The sequence below is a fragment of the Engystomops pustulosus genome, chromosome 4, assembly GCF_040894005.1.
Source record: "Engystomops pustulosus chromosome 4, aEngPut4.maternal, whole genome shotgun sequence".
Taxonomy (NCBI): Eukaryota; Metazoa; Chordata; class Amphibia; order Anura; family Leptodactylidae; genus Engystomops; species Engystomops pustulosus.
The window spans coordinates 78,662,535-78,686,625 of record NC_092414.1 but is presented as its reverse complement, the minus strand read 5'-3'; the positions used below and the strand labels follow the sequence as shown (position 1 = coordinate 78,686,625).

Sequence of the window (24,091 nt, the reverse complement as noted above, 5' to 3'; positions counted from 1 at the left end):
TTCTTACTCTTAGGCAGCTTGATAAATCCCCCCCCCCCCTGACTGCAAGGTGCCTTACAAATACATCTCAATCTTTGATACCGGATTTTCAAATACTTTTCTCACCAGTTATCTGCTATTTCATTAAAATATATAGGAAATCAGTTATTAGATATTTAGTTAATGCAGACAGAATCTGTATTCCTTCTAAATGGAAACGCCTCCCTTTCAAGGGTCCAAGAATGGTTACAGAGAATAGAAGAAATAAGAAGAATGGAAGAACTGCCTTTATGTATAATTTGACAGAAAAAAATTATAATAAATGGAACCCATGGTTAACATTTCAATATAGAGCCCTGACAGCAAATTGAAATTTTGAGGCTTCGCTCTTTCTTTTCTCGTCACTTTCTTTTTTTGGGTGGGAGGGCTGGGGGGGATGGCTGTGTAAGATAAATATGAGTGTTATTCTATGGTTATATTGGATGTAAAATAAAAAAATTGTATAAATAATAAATTAATACATCTCAAGCATGGTCTTGTCCTTCCAGAGAACATTATATCAATAGTCTTTTATCAAAAGGTTTATTAAGCTGCAACTGTAAAAATTGAGCAGTGCTGCCATGTTGCTCAAGTCATCAGCTTGAACAATTAACATGTGAATTGATACCTCTAGCATCTCTAAGTATTTCTTAGATTGACTATGGGGTGAATTTGTTGGAATCTACAATCTTGGGGAGTGTCAACAGTAGTAAATAATTTTTTCCACTAGCCCCCCTTAGTGAGGAAAAGAAGGAAGGAAAAAGCTATAGTATTTAAAAGGAACCTATCACCACGATTCTACCCATAAAGGTAGATCGAGTGGTAGGTGGATGAATGGGACGTGAGGATAGCCCTTTTTTGGGCTAATCCTCACGTCCCGGCTATCTTTAAGAAAACTTTAATCGGGGGGATATGTACAATTTTAAGTGGCTACTGGGGCATGGAGTAGCTGGACATGAGGCTACACGTCGCGGCTACTCCACGCCCCAGTAGCTTCATTTCTCCGCCTACCATTGCATCTTTGGCGCGCAGCTGCTCGTAGCTGCGCACCCTCGGGTGAATACCCGGTGTTCTGCGCAGATGCCGGATACTCAGATGCTCCTCGTAGCTGCGGGCCGAAGATGCAATGGTAGGCAGAGAAAAGAGGCTACTAGGGCGTGGATTAGCTGCGACGTGCAGCCTGTCGCCCATGCACTGCTCAGCTATCTCCGTCAGCACCATAGAGATGAAAAGAGCAATCACTAGATGTGCAATTGCTACTCTTTTTGTTTGGGGTACCACAGGGGTACAAGTGACCCTTGTCACTGAAACCCCACCAATCAGCAAGTTGTCACCAGACAACCCCTTTAAATGCTTTTCTGCCTGCACTAAAGCCAGCACATGTAATTTTTTTATTATGGTAGATCACAGTATTTCCAGTGACACCTGGCAAAAAAATATTTAGCGTTTCTAAAATATCATAGAAAAACTGCACTTCAACAACAATCAAAAACTAAATGCAATCACTTCCACTTGTTTCTCACATAACCCTCAACTAGAGTATGACAGGGCTGAAACTACTGATACATTTGCAGTGATCACACCATAAACAGCAAAGAAGCTACTAGCAGGAACTGTGTAAATAACATCAGATGAATTTGGAAGAATTATAACAGGTAAATGTGAATTAAATAAGATAAAGAAAAAGATGTATATAGAGAGACAGAAAGAAATCCAGAGAAATAACGTAGATCTGTAATATATTGTGTGAATATGTAATAGGATGCACATACTCATGCTTTGGGCCAAAAATGTACCAATAATGCTGCATAATTGTACAAACTAGCACAGGTTGTTTGCTTTATAGTTTCTTAAGGAAGATGGGAACAGAAATAATAGTCACAAGAAATTTGGATCTCCTCATATATTTACTTATCAGAGGAGCTTAACTTTCTTTGGTCCCTAAAATAATGTGTACAGAGCTCTACTCCAACTTGTTTCAGAGAAAAATAAAAGAGTAGAGCAATTCCACACTTCATTCCGATTTCTTCAAATTCACATCCGCTGACCACATTTTCTACCCTTAGATGGGACCAGATACTTAGATGGGACCAGATACACATTCCAGTGTTCAAGGGGACTTCACCACCTTGTTCCTCAGTTTGTAAGTGTGCTAAAAACACTTCCAGGGGAGGTACACATTACAGAAGAAGGTACTGTTTGTGGGCTTGGGGGGGGGGGGGGGGGTTAGTGTGGTGACAGGTTCCCTTTATAATGGCCATTAGTATACAATTAATATTGTGCCTCCGTCTGCCAGTAAGTGTCTATGTAAATGCTCAGTGTAAACGTTGGTAGCTTTCCCGCAGTATACAAAATAAATGCCATACAAACCTAGTCTAAGTTGTATATTCTAGTTATATGAACAACTTTGCTTTTTGCTGTCCTTCCTCTGTACAAAAGATTTATAGAACAGGAGATTTTGTAGCCTTTCAGCTATTATTTTATAACTTTGGAGAGTAAAAACATTAAAATGAATGTAAAATAAGATATGGATTTGTACACAGACACTGTCAAAGCTAAGGTATAATAGAATGCAGATGATTAATTACAGCGCATATTCCAGTTACTGCCTAAAAATATTTTTACAAAAACTATGAAGAAGTGAAAAGTGAGAACTGAATTCATCCTGAGAAAATTCACATAACTGTGGAAAGTCCAGACCTTTGGAGAACGTCCAACGTAGCACATTTAATCAATTCACAGGATAAAGATAAGCTTCAGCAGGTAGTATACCATCTTTATTTTTATCCCGTACATAATGTATCATTTAAATATAGCCCAGTAATTAACAAAGCTGGCATTTTTCATTTTCACTATACTTTTTTTCCAGTGTCTCTGTACTGCAGAGATAACCATGGAATCATAAGAACACTACCGCGATATGTAATGGCAAGGAAATGTCCTCAGCATCTTTTTACATATTATCAAAATCAATCCTCATTTTAACTTCTTTGCCTCCCTGTAACACACAGAAACCCATTGTGTATTATTATTGAAGACTTTATAATAAGACGAACAACGAGCAGGAAGAGAATCCTTTCATTGCATTGGGAGTAAAAAAAACGAAGCTTTAGCTAAAAGATATACATATGTATGAAATATTAATATTTTCTTGGATTTTTTTATTATCCATTTCAATGTTGAGTGCGACCGGTTTGTATTCTCTATTCTCCTTGTAACGGTGAGGCAGGTGTGCAGGTAGCTGGTTACTATGGCAACATATTGGCAAGGGATTAGAGCAGAGTCTTCAACGGCATAAGTGAAAGGGGGGGGGGAGCGGGTTCCATAAAACTCTATTGCCACTGTGTAAAAGATATAACTTGCACAGACCTATACAAAGACATACAAACATCTGAAGCCAGTGTGTAGGTTTTCATGACAAAATTGTACATTTCTGGATCGTAAATGTGTGATAAAATTCATGAGGATTACTGGAAATGGTTTCCTTTTGCCTCGGCTCAACTAAAATACACTTTAACTCCGGCTTGTAAACAGCATCAAATAAAGGTGTTGGGTTTCATCTTCTAAAGTGGCTTTCTTCATATTTCGCATTTTTCTATCTCGACAGTGATCATGGTGTTTTTGATTGCTAGGCGGGTGGTTCGGGCAGCGGGAATTCTTTTTTAGAAAGCTGTTTACTAAATAAAGACTTTAATCAGTATTAAACCTTCATGTCTGTAATAAATGAGCAGGCTATTCAATTAGAACACTGCAATCATCGTTTTATCAAGTACATTGTTCTCCCACCTAATGATAGTATCAATCTATAACTGAAGGAATGGAAGATCCTATTGAAACAGAACAAGAACGCTCCTTACTAGATAATAATCAGATGCAGAAGAGAAAGGTTGCCGTCAATTACAAACGGGGTCAAGTATGAAAGAGTTGGTTTAACAAAGTGGCACAACGGAGGTTAAATTGCAAGGTGATATAACCTATTCATTTTGGCTTACGTCTTTTAAAGGTATTTCCTTTTCATTATTCTTGCTTAAAGGTGTTGTATACATAAAGCTTAAAAGAGTGACTATTTGTATTTCAACACAAGAGTAAAATAGATGCATTTCTGTGACCATATTACAGCTGGATATCCACAGGTCTAATTAACTCAATTCAGAGCATCATAGGGTTCTGTAATGCTGCCAGTTCGGGTCAATAGACCCACAGCTGAGTCAGTATATTCAGCTGTAATACAAGGGCAGAAATTCTCCTATTATACCCTGGTGTAAAACTTGCCAAACTTATATTGATGTCTATGTAATCATGGCTGTCCTTGCAGAACAAAGGCAGCCGAAATAGTGACACAACTCCTTATTGATTCCCTCCTCATCACCTTTCCCACTTTACAGAGCACATTATTATACAGTAAGTGACATAGAATGTGTGAGTAATTTAGGAGCTCACACTAAAAATCATACATTTAGGACCCCTTTAAAGTAAAAAAATGAACATTTTTAGAATTAGAATAACACTGCAATGGTTCCATAGTATTTCCCCTTAGTGAATGGTAAAACTAGCAGAGGGGAAACTTTATATATGTTCATGAACAATATTTTACTAATGTCAAAATGGTGGCCATAGTGTCATCCACCATGGATGAATATTGTAAAATATAGAGGGATGTTGTGTTACTACTCTGGAACAATAAAACTAGAAACAAAATATCTAATGGAAGACAAATGACCTGGTTTCCCTAGTCATTTCCACACGTCACATCCCTGACACCATCTTCCTGTCATGTGCATTGAGCAGGAAGTGGAGGGAGGGGGATGGTATGGAGTAGAGGAAGAATGCGTGAGGAGACACAGGCACACACAGGCTGCAGCTGTCCCTCCCCCAGGACTCACCACACACTACTGGCAGGGATCCAGGTAATGTGAATTACACTTATATAAAGTACTGAAATGATTCAGAATGCATTAGGAGACACAGGCACACAGAGCAGCAACTGCCCCCATGACTCACCACACACTGCTGACAGTGAGCCAGGTATGAATTAAACTTATATAAAAGTACTAAAATCCACAATGCAGACAAAGGCATTTTTAAAATCAGCATAGCATAGGCTATTGGAACCTGACACCAAATATAAATTACATTCCTGATAAAAGCTTTTCCTTAAAACCTGCAAAATCCAAGACAGAGGCTAGAATTTATCATGACTGTTGATGATTGTTTACCAGGATGATTCTACCTATACCAGGTTATAGTAACTACAGAGGGCCTGAGAAAGGGGGGTGTTTAAATTCATGGCTATGTACCACGCTGTCACGGGTGCTCCCGCGATCCCTGTCACGGATCGCGGGCGCATCCGTGCTCCTTCACGTGCCCCCGCTGCTGCCCGGTGTCTCTTACCTCTCCCGGCTCCTGCTCTCCCTCGGACTGCCGTGCGCGCGCGTCCCCGCCTCCTAGGGCGCGCGCGCGGCTCCGGCCGAGAATTTAAAGGGCCAGCGCACCGCTAATTGGTGCACTAGCTGAACACCTCACCTTTAAGAATCTGCCTCTTTCTGTGTTCCTTGCCGGATCTTTGTGCCTCATAGCCTTAGAGAAAGCTTCCAAGCGAGTATTCCTGCGTTCCTGTGTATCCCTGCGTTCCTGTGTATTCCTGTGTGTTCCCGCTCCTGAGTCCTGTGTTACCTGAGTTCTTCCGTGTTGCTGTGTTCCGTGTGCCTGTGTTCCCGTTCCCACCTGCCTGGACCTCCCGTTGCTGACCCCGGACTTGGACCTGACGTTGCATCTCTGCCGCCTGCCCTGACCCTGTGCCTGGACCCGACTACGAGTTGTCATCCGCTAAGGTACCTCGACCTCGGCCGCCACCGTGGGCTAGTCACACCTGGGAACGACCTAGTGGTATCCTGCCGCAGCAAGTCCAACCCGCTTTGCGGCGGGCTCTGGTGAAAACCAGGTGCCGCTAGGCTCCGGTTCCGGGTGTTGGCTAGTTACATCTCCCGCGGTGGTCCAGAGGATCCACTGATCCTAACAGTAAGATCCGGCCATGGATCCCGCCGAGGCTCCTTCTCCCAGTCAGCCTGATCTCGCCACCATCGTGATCCACCAGTCCCGGCAGATTGCAGCACAGCGGAATCAGCTAGAGCAAGTCACCGCCATGCTACAACAACTACTTGCTACCCAACATCAGCAACAGTCTCCAGAAGCTGCCGCTGCGACCCCTGCTACCCCGGCTTATCTTCCTGCTGCTGAACCCAGGCTACGCCTCTCTTTGCCCGGCAAGTATGATGGAGATCCCAAGATGTGCAGGGGCTTCATAACCCAGTGCTCCTTGCACATAGAACTCATGCCGTCGCAATTTGCCACAGAGCGGTCCAAGGTGGCATTTGTCCTCAGCCTTCTTTCCGGGAAAGCCCTGGCCTGGGCTACTCCGCTTTGGGACAGAGATGACCCGGTTGTGTCTAGCCTCACTGCGTTTCTGTCAGAGTTCCGGTCAGTCTTCGAGGAACCAGCACGAGCCTCTTCTGCGGAGTCTGCATTGTTGAACTTGCGTCAGGGCAACTCATCGGTGGGAGAGTACGCAGTTCAATTCCGCACCCTGGCTTCTGAACTTGCTTGGAACGATGCAGCCCTCATCGCTACATTTAAGAAAGGGCTCTCTGCGCAGGTCAAGGACGCACTGGCAGCTCGGGATCTTCCATCTACTCTGAGTGACCTCATCACCTTGGCTACTCGAATTGATGTTCGGTTTAAGGAGCGAGTTGAGGAACTACGCTCTGAGTATCCCCAAGGCCGTGTTAGACGCATTCCTCGCCTGGCGCCAGTCTTCCAAAGGCCGCTCCAGGTCCCGCCTGAATCTTCTGTTGAGGAACCCATGCAGGTTGACCGAACCCGGCTCACTCTACAAGAGCGTTCCAGACGACATCAGGAGAACTTGTGCATGTATTGTGCCAGCCCACAGCACTTCGTCGGGACTTGCCCTGTACGTCCCCAGCGCCCGGGAAACGCCAGCACCTAGGCTTCTCCGGAGAAGCGTCCCTAGGTGTGAATAAAGCTTCTCCACGCTTGATTCTCCCTGTACTCCTCAGCATTGGCACCGGTTCCATGACGGTTCCTCACGCTGCATGACGGTTCCACATCCGCTTCCTGTCAGGACTGCTACCTTGTCTCCCAAGCCTCTGGAGGGACTTCCAGCTCCGTACCGGGACTTTGCAGACGTGTTTTCTAAAAAACAAGCCGAGATCCTTCCTCCACATCGTCCCTATGATTGCCCCATTGATCTGCTGCCTGGATCTTCTCCACCACGGGGTCGGGTGTATCCGCTCTCGGTTCCTGAGACTGCCGCTATGTCGGAATATGTTAAGGAAAATCTGCAAAGAGGTTTCATCCGCAAATCCTCCTCGCCAGCTGGCGCTGGTTTCTTTTTTGTCACTAAAAAGGATGGCTCTCTCCGCCCCTGTATAGACTATCGCGGTCTTAACAAGGTCACCGTTAAGAACCGCTATCCTCTGCCGCTTATCACGGAGCTATTTGATCGTCTGCGGGGTGCAAGAATTTTTTCCAAATTGGATCTTTGAGGGGCCTACAACCTCATCCGCATCAGGAAGGGTGACGAGTGGAAGACCGCCTTTAACACCCGTGATGGGCATTTTGAATATCTAGTTATGCCCTTCAGACTTTGTAATGCGCCAGCCGTTTTCCAGGAGTTTGTAAATGATATTTTTCGGGACTTATTGTACAGTTGTGTCGTGGTGTACCTGGACGACATCCTTGTGTATTCTGCCAATCTGGAGTCCCACCAGTCTCATGTACGGGAGGTTCTCAGCCGCCTCAGGACAAACCACCTCTATGCCAAGCTGGAGAAGTGCCACTTTCATCAGAGGAGCCTTCCATTCCTCGGCTACATAATTTCTGATAGGGGTTTGCAGATGGATCCTGCCAAGTTATCTGCGGTCCTTCAGTGGCCACGCCCAGTGGGACTGCGAGCTATACAAAGATTTCTGGGCTTTGCTAATTATTATAGGCAATTTATCCCACACTTCTCATCTTTGGTCGCGCCGATGGTGGCGCTTACGAAAAAGGGTGCTAATCCCCGTGTCTGGCCACCAGCAGCAGAAGAAGCCTTCACGAAATTAAAAACTGCTTTTTCCTCCGCTTCGGTCCTTACCCGACCGGATACTGAAAAGCCGTTCCTGGTGGAGGTTGATGCCTCCTCCGTGGGTGCTGGGGCAGTCCTTACCCAGAAGGGTCCCAGGGGACGAACACTCACTTGTGGTTTCTTCTCCAAAACCTTCTCCTCCGCGGAGAGAAATTATTCCATTGGAGATCGGGAGCTTCTAGCCATCAAGCTGGCTTTGGAAGAGTGGCGTCATCTGCTGGAGGGAGCCCGATTTCCAGTCAGCATTTTCACGGACCACAAAAACCTTCAGTACCTTCAGACGGCTCAGCGTTTGAATCCACGTCAAGCCCGGTGGTCCCTCTTCTTTTCTCGCTTTGACTTCCGAATCCATTTTCGCCCTGCAGAGAAAAACATCAAGGCTGACGCCTTGTCCCGTGCTTCTGATGTTATGGGGGAGGACTCTGCTCCGAGGCATGTTGTTCCTCCAGAGAGACTTGTGCTTGCCGCGTCGGTGGACCTCCGGCAGCTGCCTCCCGGCAAGACTTATGTGCGACCTGGTCTCCGAAAGAGGATTCTGACCTGGGGACATTCTTCTCGTGTGGCTGGGCACCCTGGGGTGCAGCGCTCTGTGGCCTTAATTTCCCGATTCTACTGGTGGCCTGATTTGGTCAAGGACGTCCGGGATTTTGTGCCCGCAACAAGCCTTCACGACTTAAGCCTGCTGGTCTTCTGTTGCCGTTACCCGTGCCTACCAGCCCATGGTCTCATGTGGCTATGGACTTTGTTACGGATTTACCGCCATCTTCTGGCAACACCGTTATCTGGGTGGTGACTGACCGCTTTTCGAAGATGTCTCACTTTGTCCCTCTACCAGGTTTGCCTTCTGCTCCACGTCTCGCCAGCCTCTTCTTCCAGCATATTTTCCGGCTTCATGGTCTCCCTCAGCACATCGTCTCGGATCGAGGAGTTCAGTTTGTGTCCAAATTCTGGAGATCTTTGTGCAACCAGTTGCAGGTGAACTTGGACTTCTCTTCTGCCTATCACCCACAGAATTAACGGCCAAGTGGAGAGGGTGAATCAGACTTTAGGTTGCTATCTCCGCCATTTCGTCTCTGCCCGTCAGGACGACTGGGCATCTCTTCTACCATGGGCGGAGTTCTCTTACAATTCCCTGGACTCCACTTATGCCGGTTCTGCTCCCTTTTTTATTAACTATGGACTGCATCCTCGGCCTCCTCTTCCGTTACCTACGTCTGCAGACGTTCCTGCTGTGGAGGACCTGGTACGTGATCTGAAAGCCATCTGGGAGCAAGTCCACACCTCATTGCTCCGAGCTACAGCCCAGACCAAGCGTCAAGCAGACAAAAGACGCCGACCATTCCCTGTTTTAGCTCCTGGTGACAAGGTTTGGCTGTCCGCCAAGTATGTTCGGCTGAAGATCCCGAGCTATAAATTGGGACCTCGGTTCTTGGGCCCATTCGAAATTCTCGGCCGCATCAACCCGGTGGCTTACAAGTTGCATCTGCCTCCCAGCATGCGCATTCCTAATTCTTTCCATGTTTCTCTCCTTAAGCCAGTCATCTTCAACTGCTTCAACCGACAAATTACTCCTCCTCCGGTACCACAAACTGATTCCACCGATGTCTTCGAGGTGAAAGAGATCCTGGATACTAAGACTGTGAGAGGTAGACGGTTGTTTCTGGTAGACTGGAAAGGATTTGGTCCTGAGGAGAGATCCTGGGAGCCAGAGGATAACATCCTGGACAAGAGCCTGCTCCAACGTTTTCTCAGGCCCAAGAAGAGAGGGAGGCCGAAGGGGGGGCGTACTGTCACGGGTGCTCCCGCGATCCCTGTCACGGATCGCGGGCGCATCCGTGCTCCTTCACGTGCCCCCGCTGCTGCCCGGTGTCTCTTACCTCTCCCGGCTCCTGCTCTCCCTCGGACTGCCGTGCGCGCGCATCCCCGCCTCCTAGGGCGCGCGCGCGGCTCCGGCCGAAAATTTAAAGGGCCAGCGCACCGCTAATTGGTGCACTGGCTGAACACCTCACCTTTAAGAATCTGCCTCTTCCTGTGTTCCTTGCCGGATCTTTGTGCCTCATAGCCTTAGAGAAAGCTTCCAAGCGAGTATTCCTGCGTTCCTGTGTATTCCTGCGTTCCTGTGTATCCCTGCGTTCCTGTGTATTCCTGTGTGTTCCCGCTCCTGAGTCCTGTGTTACCTGAGTTCCTCCGTGTTGCTGTGTTCCGTGTGCCTGTGTTCCCGTTCCCACCTGCCTGGACCTCCCGTTGCTGACCCCGGACTTGGACCTGACGTTGCATCTCTGCCGCCTGCCCTGACCCTGTGCCTGGACCCGACTACGAGTTGTCATCCGCTAAGGTACCTCGACCTCAGCTGCCACCGTGGGCTAGTCACACCTGGGAACGACCTAGTGGTATCCTGCCGCAGCAAGTCCAACCCGCTTTGCGGCGGGCTCTGGTGAAAACCAGGTGCCGCTAGGCTCCGGTTCCGGGTGTTGGCTAGTTACATCTCCCGCGGTGGTCCAGAGGAACACACGCCTTATATGTTCCTGTAAGCAAATGTACAAACCATGATAAATGCACCCAAATGTTTTTAATTAGTGCCAGTTTAGAGACCCTAGGTAAACTTTAGGAAAAGTGTGTTAAGGTAAGACAGTGCAAAGATAGAATAGACATTGCATAATTTAAGACTGCCTAAGCCTAAATTTGTAGCTCCTACGAATTGGCTTAGTTTATACAAAAAATAGGTGCCAATATTCTGGTTAATTTGCATAATATATTACACACACCCATTGTCCTGTAAAGTCTAAAACCCTTGATAAATGTGTAACGAGGCATTTAGGACACACATAACATCATAATCAGAGGTTGGGAAGTTAAAGTTCTCCTTACTGAGCCTTGCAGGTTTGTAGAGACTTGCAACCATTGACGCTTAACCGGGGGTTCTGGAAAATATGCAAATAGGATGAGATAATGAAAATATTGCCTCTTTTGCTAACTTTTAAGGCTTCCCCTTAACATCAAGCATGGCTTTCAAGTCTAATGAGTTTATGTGGGATTAAAGCCAAACCAGTATATCTATTACATAAGCAACAGATTCTCAACTGTAGACAGCACTGTTGCAATGTCTTTGAATCTTGTCACTACAGCATGGGGAACTGGTTTAGCTGTGAAAGAGAGACTTTTGACTAGGGTCGGGGAGCTGCCCTTAGAGAGACTTTGCCAAATAAGGCTGCCTTGCAGGCGTGTGGAGACTTAGAGCCATTAATGCTTCACTGGGGGATTCTAAGAAATATGCAAATAGGTTTTCCAGGATTGGATAAGGAAAACATTACCTCTTTTGGTAGGACATTTGTCTTTTTTCAACCTTGTAAACTATGAAACCAGTTCCCTACACTTTTTGGAAAAGATATACTGGTTTGGCTTTAATTCCACTCTAGGCTTTTTGAAAGTTATGCTTGATGTTGAGGTTTTTATTATCCCATCCTGGAAAAAAATATTTGCATATTTAGCATAAAATGATTCATAAATCTGTTCCAGTGTCTTGCCAACCTCACAAAAGAATTCTAGATTCATGCCTTAAAGAAGCGTCTTTTGAAATTAAAGTATGGCTTTGTTCACATTTGCACAGGAGGCACCATTAAATTAGGAGATTCTGTTTAAAACACTACAACCAAAACCCTGCAGACCCAACCATGTTAGTCCTGCACTGCCAGACCTTTTTTTATCAGGTGAAATCGCAAAACTATAACCAAAATGCTGCAGATCCAATTAGTCAGTGGGGTCTTTAGGGAACTGGTAGTGTCACTTACTTTATATTTCAACAGATTTTTTTGGCGTTCCCGACTTCAATGCCAAGACCTTAATCTGAGAAGTGGAGATTTCATTAATCCTATACATACAGATCTTTTACCCCTCTATAGGTTATTGATGTTTCTATCTAGCTCAGTCCATTAGCTAGGCCAGCTGCCTTAGAGAGAAGGGTTCAGAAAAATTCAATAACTACTTTTAATCATTCTAATTACCGTATATTTCAGACTATAAGGCGCACAAAAAATCCTTAGATATTCTCAGAAATCAGAGGTGCACCATATAGCCCAGTGCGCCTTATATATGTACCGTACTTACAGACTACAGCTGCCTTGAACTGTGCACAGGTCTGCCACCTGCTGGTCATTCATCCTTATAATCAGGTGCGCCTTATAATCCGGTGCCCTTTTATATGAACCTAGACATTTTAGCAGGCAATTATTGATGGTGCGCCTTATAGTCCGAAAAATATGGTACATAGGAAAACCAGTAAAACAATGTTATGACATATAACAATACCATGAACAAGAAATGACAAAATATAGCATTGTTCTTCTTTCCAGCTATTTGAAAACATTTCGGAGGATTTCTTATTAATGAAAGATCCATTTGGTTAGAATCTGACAACTGGTACCCCACACACCTTAAATTGATTTTCAAAATTATTGCAAACCACTATTAAAGCTTGATACCACTAGCATAATGAATACAGTAGTTAATAGTGCACGGACCCATTTACTCTTAAGGGGCACAGGGGCTAAAGAGTGTACATGCAGAGGCTTCAGTGCTTTATAATCTATTCTAATCTATGGTCATTTACATTTCTGGATTGGATGGCTATCATGCACTGGCCGTTTGGGTAGTTACACTTGTTGAAAATACAAAGTGTTACATGTAAAATCATCTATTTTAAATGAAATCTACCATCAAAGTCAAGCATGATAGACCAATCCAAGCACTGGAACTGTGGTAATCTGCTTACATTTATTATCCATGGTCTCCCTTCTTCTAAAATTATGCTAATGAGCCAGAAGAGCTCTTGGGGGTATGATTAACAAAGTCTCTCTATGTTGTAGTTTCACAAGCTGTTACACTGTGCTGAGAGAGCAGGTGGGAGTGTGAGACATTGTAACAGCCTATGAAGTTACAACATGGGGGGGGGGGCTCTGGTAACGTCCTCCTGGCTCATTAGCATACTTGTAAAAGTTGATTTTAGAAGGAAGGAGGCCATGGATAACACATATAAGAAGATTACCTCAGAGACAGTGCCTGGATCTATGAGTAAGAGCCCCTGGTTTTTCATGGTTATCTGAAATGAACTGTAGGTAATAAAACACATATATTTACATTATTTTCTCATCAAAGTACATGTAAACAAGTGCTTACCAAAGAGTCAACATCAGTAAATGCATTTATACAGCGGTATGCTTCATCTCTTCTTTTCTGGTCTGCTTGTACTTTATATGCATATGTGTTATCAGGACTTCAGGACAGAGGTAGCAGATGGTGTGATTATTCATTAAACAAATTATTAAAAAGCCTACCAGAGGAGTATGCAGTGCTCAAACATTTGCAAACAAGTTGAAGCACCAACATAATTCATATGTTATATGGAATCATCAGTAGCCGACTTTGGTTCTTCATATTTTTATTATATGATGCTTGTTATGGGAATGATGTGCTAAATGGCACTATAATGTATCCAAGCATCTATTTAATAGTAATCATTATACTTTCAGTGTTAGAGTTCTATTTCAGCTCTAGTTAATGATACGCTTAGATGTTTCATGGCTGGAATAGATCTAAAGTAAGTAGACTCTAACTGCCAGTTAGTAAAACTTTGATCTGATTACAAAATACTTTGTGGAGCACCATATGATGTCCTCCGCAGAGGAAAGGAAATATTGACACTCCATCGCAACATAATCTAAAGGGGAAATGTATCTGTAACGTCCGTGCCAACATCATCTTCTGTCCGCAGAAGGCAGCTTAGAAGGTATTGATTCTCCTCAGTGATTTTTGTGTGTGAACTGTTGCTAGGATGCTGCTGTTTTTCAGCTCTTCTGCAGCACAGCCCTGTCCTACAGGGGTTACTAGAGTGATGGACATCCGGTCCAGTCAGCTGCTGGGGCAGCCGTACAGGAACTCCTTTATATACCTGCCCAGTTCCATTACACCTTGCTGGTACAAATGACTTTGAGCCTGGGAGCCTCAGGTTTCTATACAAAAGGTATTGTCAATAACTCATTCTTAACTAAAAAATATTTTTCGCATGTGCTGTTAGGAGCTGGACATATTCTTTTGTTTCCTGCATTATATGCAGTTGGTCTGTGTAGTGTGCAGAGGGTACCAGATTCAGGATCTCTGGTGCATATTTTACATGAATCTGGTGCTTCCTGCACTGCCCCACAGCAGCTCTGGGCCCCAGCACTTGCCCAGGTATGTCCAGTGCTGGCACCAGCCCTGTGTGAACCTCTTACTGAATGAACAGAGCTGTGAAAAAATGGTTTCTAGAAGATACTTAAAATATAAGTTTCTTTAATTTTTCTGACAACTTTCTATGAATCAGGTTTAGAAATATTTTGATGGTCTGCACATTGACTTAGAAGGTAGTACCCATGGGTAGCACTAGGACAGTTTTCTTATTTGTGGTGGAAACCTGCTTTTGGTAGTTTTTTGCAGAAAGTAATTCTCGAAATTCTCCTAGTAGCAGTGGTACTCAATTTCATCATAGCATTTATGCTATGATGTCATGAAAGTATCAAACATATAAGAACTTGCTCTATATATGAAATGCAATAATAATTTCATTTCTTTGTCAACCCAGTGAAAATAATTAAATGTCAAATGTCTATAGCAAATGGAATTTCAATACATTAAGGTCATCATCCCTCGCCCAACGCTGTAAAAAGAAGCTATAATATATGTGGGTAATGTGGATTTACTAAAATACTTATTCAGTTAGACTTTAATGAAGTTTATAAGCAATCAATGGCTGGTAGATTTCCTGGCAATGGGTGCTCACAGATAACCTTGACGCTAAATTTGCCCTTTCTTGGTAAATTTTTAGAGATTCTCAAAATATTTTATGGTCAAAACAATATGACATTTCCAAATGGTATAACAAGATTTATAAACTATATTTTTTATATATCAACCCATTAATAGTTAGAGGACTAGACAAGTGCTCCTAGATTGCATTTCATAGTCAAAGCAACATAAATGTAGGGCATAAAAATAGTTTTTCATACTTGCACAATTTGTAAGGTTAAAGACATCCATGTATTATGTTCAACCAATGTTTGAAATATTTGATTCCTTCACAGATCAATATAAAGTTCAAAGAAAAATTGGGAGACAATTTATAGGAAAAGGTTCTCCCTGATCAACATTTATAACTATGATGTTATACATTTACAAAAAAGTGTTATTAGTTCTTAAAAATACCGTAATTTAGATCTTATTTAAAGTCCTTTGAAAGATTCAATTTCTACTCAGGTGTTCATCTTCCCTTGTAGCCCAGAATCCCCTGTTCTTTCAGCTTTTAAACATTTAAAAACTTTCTAAATTCCACAAACCTACAATGAAGTGATCATTATTTTAAATTATGTGAGTTTATAGATAAGACACAAGTATACCATTAATCAACAAGAGAGACTTTAGAAACCGCTTTTACAACCTGAAAATCAATTTTAAAGAAATCATTAGTACAGCGTAGTTTATATGGTTTTCATGAAATCTGACCTTCATGAAAATTACAATTATAAAGGCTTGCCTTTAATTCTAGCTTGAACTATTGGACAAAAAATGATTCATAGATCACATTAAAACTCTAATAGAGCTACAAAAGTCCACTTACTTTTCTGCTAATGGCAAAAACATGAATTAGTCCCAATTCTATTTTAGTTGGAATCATGCGTAAGACTAGAGTCTATTCTCCTATTTATAAGCCACTTTCCAAACAAACGCTTTAAAAACATTTTAAGAAGATAAATGTTGTATAAGAAAAACATTTAAAGAATAATACCTGAGAAAGGTCAACAAAACGTGGTCATATAGCTGCCGAAGGTTCTATATATTTAAAATAGAAGATACATTCAACATATCAGTCAAAATCAGGTAAAACAGAGATATTTATTGCTGAACAGAGGCATTAAAACTGTCAGTAATTGCAATTATTTCCCACTTTACGCCACATCCGTGGTAAGTGAGTCATGGAGGGGCATGAAGGGGGGTCCAATGGACTGCAGATATCCACGCCAAACAATTTAGCGAGTCGTATTCTCGTGGATAAGGATGGCTCGTGCTTACACCCATTATGTTTCAGAGGTCCTCCCCCTTTCTCAAGCATCAGGGGAAGTACCCCCAAAATGTAGCGGGCATGAGCACATATAAAATTTATATAAAGAAAGTAATTTGGCACAAAGCTGCTTTTGGATATTTGATTGTTTGCACGTGAACTCAAGGTAATAGACCTCTATAGCCTATCCTATTCCACTCCAAAGAAATTGGGTTTGTTTGCCTGAATTCATATGTTGTCTCTAAAGCCAGCAGCATCTATTAAAAGAAGTACAGATTCTTGCCGTAGGGATGTTATATTACAATGGTACCAAGCAACATGCCTCGGTAGAAGCCGTAAGGTGTATATGGCTGGCAAACTGCAGACACCAATTTTTTTTTTTTTAAACTCATTTTATTAAAAGTGTACAACAAATGCAGTAATAAACATTAAAAACAAGAATCACACTGGTCTCATTACTTGTCTACAATAACTTGAAAGTGATTAAACAGAAGCTACAGGTAAATCCCACATACATCCAGCTATGTGGGATAAAAAGAAAAACATACAAGCCACAATGGCATAAGGGCACAACAATCATCCGAGTCCATAGGTTGGGGAGGGAATGACTAACAATTAACCCTGCAACATCTAAAGTTGAGTAGCAAAGGAGTACATAGAGGATTTTGATCCACATGTAATCCATTTTTTTTAATGTGAGTAGAGCACAATAAAGAAATGCGCAACTGTTTTTTAGTAGAAACAGGCTCGGCTATGTTTCAGTGTTTCTTTCCTTCCATTGATAAACTGAAGAGTACACCCTAAGGTGTAAATAGAGAGAAAAAAAAATCTTATACTGTGACTAGTCTGAATGGACCTAAACAGGTCTTGAAAAATTAACTATACTACCTGATCTTGAGCTCCAGTTCGGGATTAAGATATATATTTATATATATACACATTTCGATCAGTCTGGAAAAGAGGTGCGGGTATATAATTATTGTTTTACATAGCACAGTACCATATTTGCACTACATTAGTTTCAGAAGTTGTTCTCCCGAGTTCAGAAAACTTGAGTTGTTTTATTACCTATCCTAAATATGCCATTATAAACATGTAGAGAGGGGACAACTCCTCTACAAATCCAGTGACTCACAGGTGACATTGTCTTTTCCTTCGTCCTTGTTCTATCCATCTAGCCAATTCAACCATGACAACTTCTCCTCAAAAATGCAGAGTTTTAATGTAATGGGTACGCTCAGATATGTTAGTGCACCTGAAAACTCCAGCCCCCCAACAGCCCTTCCTGTTAGTCTCTGCATATCCTAGGTGATCTGGGACAAACATGAAGATAGTCCATGCACCCTATGCAGACAAACAAACACAGTAAGGATGGTCAACAATCTGGATCACAACTAAGATAACATATAGGCCAAGGGTGCCAGATTCAGGATTTATGGTGGACGTTCTTTATGAATCTGGTGCTTCCTGCACTGCCTTGAACTTTTTTGGGGGGCACCTTTAACGTGGGCTGTGCAACACATTTCTGTCTGACTTTGCATGAGAAATGTGGCGCCTGATCCAACTGAGCAAAGGAAATACCTATTTCGATACAGTATAGTGCAGCTGCGACACAAATGTGTCCTGAACACTTCTTAAGTACATGTGCAAGCATTTTGCACTGAAAAGAATGTGCAAAGTCTGCCAGAAAACTGATGCAAGCACCTTAGTAAATGCGGGCCATAGAGAACAAAATTGCATACACAAAGAATAGTCTAGAACGAGAACCAAATATTGAAAGTAGAAGGACAAAAGTATAGTAATGAAGCATGAACAATAGAGCTAGCAGGAGAATATTACCAGTAAAGAGTATAGCATACACAGGGTATTTATTAGAGTGTGAAATCTTCTCCAGGTGAAAGGGGAAGAGCTCTGAGAATCTAAGCATGTTAACCCTAGCTGGACCAGGGCAAAGATTGCAGAGCGCTGGGTGTGGTAGATTCAATAAGCAGCCTAGCCACCTGAGCACTTTTCAGACTGCCGCCCAAAGTGAACCAAGAGAATTCAGCGTCTTCTTAGCCTTACCGTTCACACTGCAGAATACTTTGACCTCTAAATAAATACAGACATTACAGAGCTTCTAAATAAAGATCGACTGAATGTTTATACAGCAACATTTACTATCTGTAAAGGCGTACTGCTCTGCCCTCTGGATTAGAGAGGTGCATTTATATGATCTTATTTGTGCAGTTATTCAGCAGGAAATGCAGATTGTCATATGACCTTGTGTGTAAATGACCTTCTGTTGGTCCTATTCGTCTATTCATGGCAGAAACAGTTTAATCACATATTTTATATCACCAAATATTGCATAAATCTGAAAAGGCCATGCACAGATGATACTACAAGTTTTTAATTTGCTTATACTTTTCTAGGAAAATACTAGAGGAAGAGCCCAGAAAGTATTTAATAGGGAATTTAATATTTACCTTCTGCTGGCCCTGCAAACATTTGTTTCAGAGCAGATATATTCAGGGCAGAAGCAGTGGCAATATCACATATTACATCAATCTATGGGCAGCCATGGAACTTTCTAGCCTTGGGTGTTTGCCCAAACCAATCACAGGAGGACATTTTCTTTATAATGTTTTTTTTTTCTTTTCCTTTTACACATTTTATATTTTTTTGTCTTTATGGAAGCATTTTTTTGCTCCAACGCCAGAGTCTTAAGAAATTCTATGGTGTTTGTATCTGTTGCAGTGCTACTCAAGCTAATGTTTTTTTTTCTAAGGCTACATTTACATGGACGTATGAAAACGTCCGTATCTGTACCGTACCGTTTTTTTACAGGTTACATACAGCCCCATTCATTTCAATGGACAATACGTCCAACCATTTATATTGTCGTTTTTGACACTGTAGCGTACCGTACCGTATACTAGCCGTATAAAAATATAGAACATGTCCTATTTTCTCCCGTATTTCAGTTCCGAATGGCCTAGAAGTCTATGGGGACATATAAAATACGGGTTACATACGTGCTGCATACGGTTGAAAAACGTTACGTATATATATACGGGCTCATACGCTGAAATCATACGGTCGTGTGAACGTAGCCTAAGACAGATGTTTTCTTTGATTTGCTCCGTCTTCACCAGCACTACTGATTGTGGATGTTACTGCCACATTTGAACCAAAATGCCCAACCTGAACTTCTGTCTGAAGTGACCGGAACCCACAATGTTTGATACAGAACCGAACATTATGGTTTGGGTCCTCTTGTCACTAGTAAGAAGAAATGGAGTGAATATCTTGTTGTCTCCCCTCAAGTCAAGTTCCCACAACTGTATTGCTTGTTAAGGTTCTGATGCTGCCGAACATTCAGCCAAGAAAGTCCAGTTATTCTAGCTGGATATAGAATACATGCTCAGGCTGCACCCCAGGCATGCCCCTTCTTACAATTCATGTTTCACATTCTCTAATGAAAGAAGTTATATTTCTTTTAGAAAGTATTGTACAAAGCATTTATACATGATTTAGTATTGTCAGAAAATGCAAGATTGAGAACCCTGCATTGAAGACCAATTTAGCACAACATCCAAGCTAAGACAATAATCCACATAAACAAATAGTTAAACATGCAGATTTTATGTATATTAAAGCTAAATTAATATCCTAATATTTTATAAATGGACAAAATGTTTGCAAATTAAATGATGAGAGCAAAATGTTAGTAAATAGATCTATATTTCATAGTGTCTTAATTCTTTCTATCCTACAGACATTAAAGGGAACCTATACATTCGTATAGAATCTGAATTGAAGTGTGCAAAAGTTGTACTGTTCATAAAAGGTCATACTGTTTAATTGTTAACAAGAATTTCACGATTGCAAGAAATAGTATTAATGGGATCTTCTCTATTTTCAGATTAGAAGCTATAACCCCCCATTTTTAGCTGGATACAGGTTTCAATAGCCTATGTTATGCAGCCCGTGTATCCCCTCTGAGACTGACACAGGCCAACACAGACTGCAGCTACCCCTCCCTGGGACTCACCACATGCTGCTAGCAGGGAGCCAGGTAATGTAAAATAAACTATTGTAAACTACTGAAATTATTCAGAATGTTGAAAAAGCATGCTTACAATCAGAACAGCATAGGCTGTTGGAACCGGTCACAAGCCCATAATGACATCCCTGGTGACAGGTTCACGAGATGTATTTGGGAGGATCAGTAAATTAAGCTTTAAGCTTGTATGCTGTTCCTAATAAGATATTGATGACAAGGCAATGCGGCACAAACTTGGCTAATAGCTGGCAATCTGTAGTGAAAATTTGTTAAAACACAGTGCTAAGTCAGTGTTTGTACCAAATATGGGGGGGGGGTTGTATAATGGGGCCAAACACAAGGACTGTCCATGTTGAATTTCAATATAACAGGTTTCTTGTTTTCAAGGGACTGAGTAATGAAAATGAAGGGTCCTACAGACTCCTTTGCCTTGGCCGGGGTATTCAGATAAGAGGCTGCAGGTAAAGTAAATCTTTGGTAGTTACTGCATTCACAATAGAAAATATGCAGGTTTTCTGCTAAAAACATAAGATTTGTGAACGTTAATTGTTGTCCACCCTTAGCTAGCACGTGTACTATATGCATCATCTCTTATTATAAAACGCTAGTTGGAGAAAAGAAGCATCTCATCTCTGTTGTAAATGTTCTTGCAAAGACCTTATAAATGAACACAGAAAATTATGACTCAGAAAACAAAAAGGGCAGTATGCCCTTTTCTAATTGTTTCTTGCATTTATGTTGAGATAAATGAAAATCACTAAACAGCATCTGAAATTAGAACCAGCTATGCCTCCTGCAGGTGGAAACAAGAAACGATTCCACTTTGTCTACACCAATGTACAAAAATCCAGCCCAGATGTATCATTCATAATGTAATTAGCTCTTCTAGTTATTTCATGTATATTTTAAACAATTATATTATTTATGGAGGCTCATGTTCTTATATAGGTATAGATGCCGGTAATAAAGATGTTTTTCAGTTTATAGCATCTGTATCTAAAAAACGAATGCACATTCGTATAGAATCTGAATTGAAGTGTGCAAAAGTCGTACTGTTCATAAAAGGTCATACTGTTTAATTGTTAACAAGAATGTCCCGATTTCACGATTGCAAGAAATAGTATAAATGGGATCTTGCCTATTTTCAGACTAGAAGCTAACCCTCCCCTACCCACCCCCCCACCCCGCTTCCGACCAGGCATATTTTCAATTCTCATCTAATGTCGGAAGGCTCTCCTATTTTATCCTATGGTCATCTACTTTTAAAATGCTAAAAGCATTGGCTGGTGAATTTGTGGCATGCTTGTACCCAAAATTGCCATTCATAGTATAAAGACCTCCTATATGATCAAGGAGCCATAATTAGATTTAAGGCGGGTGCATAGTGCAGGTCACCAAGATTTGGTAAAAATGAATAATTTTAATTTTGAATATACTCACAAAAGGAGTTGAAATGACAAATCTACACCAGTGTGGGTAACATAAATGTATGCCAAATGTTTGCATTAGTAGGTGGTTGGCACAATAAAGGGGCATTATTATTATTATTATAAGTGTGAGTGTGGGGTTATTTACTGCGTGGAGCTCATAGTAGGTGGGTTCATTATACAATGCAGAGGCCACTATAAATAGTATATTATAAAGTGTGGGGGCCACACTGATGACCATGTACTGTGTGTAAACCAGACTGTGGAGTATACTGTGGGGACTCCACAGTACATATAGAACATGCATTTAATGAATATAGCGGCCACAACTATAGTAGCAACATATCGCAACACAAAAAATACTTATTCACAACTTAGCGGTGGAGGACGCTGCCCACCAGTGACATCACTTACCATAAACCCCTCACTTCCCCTATACATGCTATTTAGAGCTACACAGGCCAAGTAGCACACAGGTAAGATTAAGAGCGATACTGCTCAAACTTCTCACCTTTTCACATGCATTTTGCCGTTTAGATGGATTGCTTTTTAGAAAAAAATTATTTTAACATGGTCAAATAAAGCAGAAGGATTTTATATGAAATTGTAGCCGCACATTTACCTAGCCAGTGCCGGAGCCCCTACTGTATTTCTGTGGGGCTCCAATACAGAGTTTGAGGGCCAAAATCAGGATGGAAAGTTGTAAGGGGCCACAATGACAGGCATTATAAGTGTGGGACCCACATGAGTTGACATTATACACTGCAGGAGTCTTAAAGAAGATATTGTACAATGCAGGGCCTAGAATGGGGGAATTTTATAACACGTTATACTAAGAACAAAAGAAAAAGGAGTACCACTGTTCTTTGTTAAAGGACACCTGTCATCAGGTCTGTGTCACTAGTCCTGTCACCACTATCTGTTGGAGCAGCTCACAAGGATCCCATCACAGCCTTTCTCTAGTCAATTCATACATTAATCATTCTAAAATCATCTTTTCTTTATTATGTAAATGAGGCAGGTCACATGGTCAGAGGCAGTGATGTCACCCCTGTTCCCCCATCCCTCTCCTCCCCCTGCTCATGTCTGTGTAATGTATAGTAAAGCATTGCTAGTGTGTGTGCTGCATCTGCTGACATGCTGCATCCTCCTAATACACATGTGTGAGACACAGACATCAGCTACACAAGTACGTGTATGTTCTGCTATAACATGGCTGCCTGGAGCTGTTGTATCTCTCCTATACACACACAGGCTGCAGGGGGCGCCAGCACCAGGAAGCACATCATTATACAGCCTCACACCATTATACAGGCTGTCAGTCAATCACTAGGGGTTTTGGACATTTCACATGTCATTTGCATACAGCTTTAGGACCTCATTGCTTAGGTTTACAGGCATGTAGAGGGACAATGAAGGGATAGAGGCAATGCTCTCTAATGGCAGTTTATGAAAATATATTTAGTTTAGGGGGTTATTTTGCCTGACGGGTTCTCTTTAAAATATGCAAATATATTTATTAAAATTACTAATATGATAACAAAATACAGTTGTCAATGTTATTCAATGAGTCCAGTACATATGTCTGGTAGCACTAACCCCAATAAAAGCAACACCAAATCCTCATGTGAATTAATATCTCAATGCATAGTAGCAGCTGTAATCAACCTAAGTATATTAATTGCTGAAGAGGGAGTAGGCTCCAGAAACCCCAACACGTGTTTCGCCTGACGTGCTTCCTCAAGGAGATCAGTCATGTTATACTAGGATACATTATTTGTGTGGTGCTAGTATTTGCATGGGTCTCTCTGTGCAGCACTATTACAATATGTGGGGGCAGAAAGATAACACTGTTAGGGTAAGAATATATAGGGGACAATGGGAAAGTACACAACATAAGTCTGTGTCTGTGCGGTAATCCCCACGTATGTCTGGAAGAGGAGACATGTGATTGCGGGCCTAATGGAGAAGAAAAGGAACAATAACTACAAATCTGGGGATTGAATCATGCCCCAAATCTTTTAGTTAGCAACTAGCACCTCCCATGTCAGTCTTTAAACTATACATTACCAAACGAAATTTTCCAAGGCAGCACCATACACATTAGAATAAGTTAGCATTACAAAATCTCCAATGATGCCTAATTAACCCCTTTAACTTAGCAAAAATTGTGGAAAGGATTCCATTTTTTTTTATTAAACTAAATTGGGGGATTCTGACAAAATTCTCAAATTGCTGCAATACACAGTGAAATCACAAGAAGGACACATCTGTTTTCCTAAATCTCCAAATAAAGTTTATTGTATTGTGTAAAAAAAATATATACCTCTAGTATGCCGTAAGTGTCTGTCATAGGAAAACTTGATCCT

At 41.9% G+C, this 24,091-nt stretch overlaps 1 long non-coding RNA gene across 1 annotated transcript in view; it reads left to right on the top strand.

Annotated features, from left to right (window-relative positions):
* LOC140129017 (uncharacterized) overlaps positions 1-335 on the top strand; it is a 101,354-nt gene extending 101,019 nt beyond the window's left edge. Inside the window, exon 4 of the long non-coding RNA XR_011855252.1 lies at positions 213-335. This is a non-coding gene — a long non-coding RNA (uncharacterized lncRNA). The remainder of the gene's footprint in view (positions 1-212) is intronic.
* Positions 336-24,091: the final 23,756 nt, after the last annotated feature.